This window comes from Anneissia japonica, unplaced genomic scaffold (assembly GCF_011630105.1).
Source record: "Anneissia japonica isolate Jap-2015-1 unplaced genomic scaffold, ASM1163010v1 scaffold287923_len1623670_cov205, whole genome shotgun sequence".
In the NCBI taxonomy this organism is placed as follows: Eukaryota; Metazoa; Echinodermata; class Crinoidea; order Comatulida; family Comatulidae; genus Anneissia; species Anneissia japonica.
The window spans coordinates 162315-167299 of NW_022721637.1; the positions used below are offsets into that span (position 1 = coordinate 162315).

The 4985-nt window shown below is 35.8% G+C and overlaps 1 protein-coding gene across 1 annotated transcript in view; it reads left to right on the forward strand.

Moving 5' to 3' along the window:
• The first annotated feature begins 3873 nt into the window (after positions 1-3873).
• Positions 3874-4985, forward strand: part of LOC117111683 — a 15360-nt gene continuing 14248 nt past the window's right edge. The window contains exon 1 of the mRNA XM_033254665.1: positions 3874-3915. The gene's annotated coding sequence lies outside the window, so the exon portion shown is untranslated. The remainder of the gene's footprint in view (positions 3916-4985) is intronic.

Consider the following 4985-nt stretch of genomic DNA (forward strand, 5'->3'; position numbering starts at 1 on the left):
GTTGTCGCACTTTGTAATAATCAAGCTGTCGCACTTTGTAATAGCTGCCTGTCACACTTTGTAATACGCAAAGCTGTCGCGCTTTGTAATAAAGTCTGTCGCACTTTGTAATAACTTTTTTCATTCAACTATGTTATAACTTTTAATGGATATAGAAACATATTTTAGAATGTTGCATATTATGGATGACTAATACTACAAGGTCAAGGTCATATACAAGTTTTACTAATGATTTGTATTATAATTTTCCAACTCGTGACTGCGTTACATCGTACGTAATGCCAAAACAACAAATGTGAGATTTTCTTTTCTTGTGCGCGTGCATAATACCACAAGGTCAAGGTCATATACAAGTTTTATTTTTAAATTAGAATTTTTAAACTCGGTGGCTTACTGCGTTGTATTTAGTGCCAAATAAACGTATGCTGTGAGATTTTTTTTTACTGAGCTCGTGTATGGTACTACAAGCTCAAGGTCGTATACAAGTTTTACAAATACTTGTGATTATAATTCTAAAACTCGGTTGCTTATTGCGTTGTATTTGGTCCAACATAAATGTATATTGTGACATTTTTTTTATTGCGCTCGTGTATGGTACTACGAGGTCTCTGTAATATACAAGTTTTACAAATACTTGTGTTTATTATTTTAAAACTCGGTGGTTTACTGCGTTATATTTGGTCCCACATAAACGTATATTGTGACTTTTATTGTATATTGTATATTGTGTACGTTTATGGTCCCACATAAACGTAGCATAAAAACAAAACAAACAATCCATCCGGAATCACTTTTGTCCGGGAACCCGTCAAATTTATCGGAATTTTTATTGGCTATGATAAAAAAAATGTGTATTGAAAAAAACTGGAACGACAAGGTTTCAAATTTAGCACAAGCTTTAAAATCATGGGAAAGAAGAAACTTATCCTTCTTCGGTAAAGTCACAATAATCAAAACACTTGCTCTGTCAAAAATAGTATACAATGCGAGTATTATCGAAATACCCAATAATATTATTAAACAAGTTAACAAAATTAGGCCTATATATAGTTTTTTACGGAAAGGAAAAAGAGAATAAATAAAAAGAAGCACAATTGTGCAAGACATTAATTCTGGTGGCTTGAGAATGATTGACATCAGTTCCATGATCAATTCTTTAAAATTTTCATGGATAAAGCGACTTCTAAGCCCAGATCCTGGAAAGTGGAAATGTATTCCGTTATATTATATATGCTTATTGCTTGCATACGATTTAATGACATTCACGTTTCACAACCAGAATGCATCTGTGAAGTCAAGCGACAAAGGTTATGGGAAAATAAATATATTACCTCAAATGGTAACTCTCTTTTCGCCGAAACATGGATAGATTGTAATTTTAAAACCATGGGAGATATTCTCATAAAGAATAGATTTAAAACCGTGAATGAGATTATTCCCCACCTAGCAAAGACACACGATGGAATTATAAAATATTTTGCTTTACTAAACGCAATTCCCCAAAGGTGGTCAGAAATCGTTGTAAGTAATTCTTGTTGTTTAAAACACAAAGTCAATGAGTGTAAGACAAGCTTCGAAATAAGTAAACATCGAGTAAAGATTTTTATTTATCTGTTATATATTCAAAATACACCATTCCAGGTGTTCAATACAAGCGGGAAATCGACTTACAAATTAATACTTGATTAAATGGGAACTTTGTTGGAAAAATAAAGTTTCTAACATGTTACATTTGAAAAACATAGCTCAATTTAACTATAAACTTTTGCATAGAGTAATTCCAACAAAGAATGGATTACACATATAGAACCTGTCTGCCAGTAATAGTTGTGAAACCTGTAGTGTTATAGAAAAACGAACAACACATGCTGTTCAAATGTAGAGATGTAAACTTCTGTTGGTGTTGTCACAGAGTGATTATTATTATGATTGTTATTATTATTATTATCATTATTATTGTTATTATTATTATTATTATTATTATTATTATTATCATTATATGGAAAGACTGTATATCTTACAGAGGGATTATTATTATTATTATTATTATTATTATTATTATTGTTATTACCATTATATGGAAAGACTGTATATATTAGCATAAAGGAGATGAAACTACTAAAATACTTTTCATATACACTTTGTGTCTTACCTGGATATCTTGTATGCTAATTTTAATTAATCATATACAAATTACTTATGCTAATTTTGGATGATTGTGAGGGGTAGACTGTGTAGAGGTCACTTGAAGTTGATTGGCTGAGCGTGATATTGCTCAAGGGAGGCCAATTATTTGAATGGCCAAAAGATAGGCCTAAAGGATTGGAATTAGCCTTGATTTGAGAAGTATCCTGCAGTATGTGGCTAAGTGTGTAGCCTGGAATTATGCTTGATATATACAAGAAAACTGTGGTGGAATTGAGCCACCCAAATTTTATGAAAAATATTACAGAAAACCGCGGTGGAATTGAGACGCCCGCGTTTTATGGATAATACTGCCAAAAAAACTGTGGTGGATTTGAGACGTCCAAGTTTTACGGATACAAGAAACAATTGTAGGAAAGCTGGGGGAATTAAGCCGCCCAAGTTGATCTGTATTAGAACCGAGCAGACGTGCCGTGAGAACATTTTGTTTATAAACGGGAACATTTCCGTTCGATATTTGTATAATGATGATTTTGTGTTAATTTTATATTATACCTTTACTTTTCATTGTTAAAGTCAGATGTTTCGACAATTAAATATATAATTTGGTGTGAATTGCATTAAGTTGTACTCAGTCATTTCATTGTTCAAAAATCGCAATCAGAGCTTGTGACAATGGGGGCTCGTCCGGGAAACATGAACTTCCCTACCCAATGGGCGCTGAGTATTAACTAATTCTGTACAAACCTATTTGCAAATTAAACGAGATTCGTTGTTGTAACTGCGATAACGCTGTTTAGAACTTAACATTGAAGTTTTATTGTTTCACTGTAAATTTATTATTTTACTATATTACGTTATGCCTAAAGTAGAAATGATGGAATTTGAGAAAATACTTGCACTGGGCAGGGAAATGAGAATTGAAGGCACAGCTTTGTTGGAGTTTGGTAGGGAGAGAGAAAAGTCTGCTAGAGAAGAACGAACGACAGTTAGAGAGAAAGAGAGAGAGAGCATGAAAAGCAATTGAGAGAGTATGAACAGATAATGAGAGAACGGGATATGGAGATTAAGCAGATTTAAGTAGATTTTGAACCTAAAAAGACAGAGGCCGAGGTGAAGCTTGAAACAGAGAAAAGTTTCTTAATGTCGGGAACAGCGCAAGTGAGCCAATCGGTTGTAAAAGTAAAAGGCCCTAAATTACCCCCATTTAAGCACACGGTTGATAATTTGGACTCGTACCTGAGGCGCTTTGAGGAATTTGCGGAAAGAAATGGGTGGCCCAGGGATGAGTGGGGTCTTGCCATGAGTACTTTGTTGACTGGGAAAGCCCTAGATGTGTGTAGTCGACTCTCTATAGAAGCCTGTCAGGACTATGATAAAATTAAGCGCGCACTTTTATTTAGGTTTCGCTTAACGGATGAAGGGTACAGGGAGAAACCGAGAACAGCGAAGCGAGAGCGTGATGAGAGTTTTGTACAGTTCACCCAAAGGTTAAAGGGGTACTTAGAGAGATGGGTTGAGTTAAGTGATGCCAGGAAGGAGTATGATGCCTTGGTTGACTTACTTCTTCGGGAACAATTTTTGTTAACTGTTTCTAACGAATTAGCTTTGTATATTAAGGAACCTAAAAGCGTTGAAGAAATGGGTAGATTAGCTGATCGATGGTTGGAAGCTCCTCCGTATGAAGGCAAGCCTAGGCTAGGTTGTAGTGGGGGCATTAATGCTAAGGAAGCTGACATTTATTGGAGTAAATCGGAGGTACCAACAAGGGTAAGTAAATCTACTTTATCTTATCCAAAACCATGTTTTAATTGTGGACGGATCGATCATTTGTATAGAAATTGTAATATGAAGCGTCCTGGGCCCAACATGCAAAGTAAATTTGGAAGTCGAAAAGACACTGGAGGCGTGTGTCTGAGGTAATCGTCAACGTCGGTCGAAGATATAGCTGATGCACAACGGAAGGATCCAAGTCTTGAGAAGTTGTGTACTTATGTTGGGGATGAAAAAGAAAGACTAACAGGTAAGGGAAATGTTTCAAAATTTAAAAGAAATACGACTTTTGTTTTTATTCTACTGGAAAGTCAGGTACCTGTTGATCAATTGGTGGTTCCATCGTCGTACCGTACCAATGTAATGAATAAGGTGATTTTAGGTGATTTTTTAACTACCTCCAAGTGATTGTTTTTTCTTCGGGGCGACATGAGAAGAGAGAGCTTTTGGAGGGGTGTGCGCAGCACCCTAGATACGCCACTGATGTACAGTACTCACTCTGGCTGTACAGCGTTTTTTTTTTGGTTGGTAAAGGCTGGGTCATTTATACAGTTCATTTCAACAACTTTCAAGCATCATCTTTACTTATGAAATTACATTGCAGTCGAAAAGTGGGGTAGTGTCTCCGCCCCATGATCTGCGCCCATGGTTCTGCAAAGCCGTGTGGTGTACAGAGAAAAGAGTTGCGTAACTAGCTTTGGTGGTGATGGGCGGGTGGGCGTGCCGTTGATACATTATACACTTTATAAATTTTATGAATTTTGTCTCAATAAAATGCACATAAAACAACAACCGGTTGTATAATAGGCATAGGCGTAGATCCAGGGGGGGGGGATGGGGATATATCCCCCAATATTTGACAAGGGGGATGGTCCATTGTATCATCCCCCCCAATATTTTGACTATGTATGGGATAAAATGGAGCTTTACACACTTCAAAAGACTGTCACAGAAATAATTTACACTGTCTTATGCGCTTACAAAGATGAAAATTAGCATAATGTATTAATGTTGATAACAACATTTTTTTATCTGGTACCAATCTAAGTTCTTCTTTCCTTAGATGT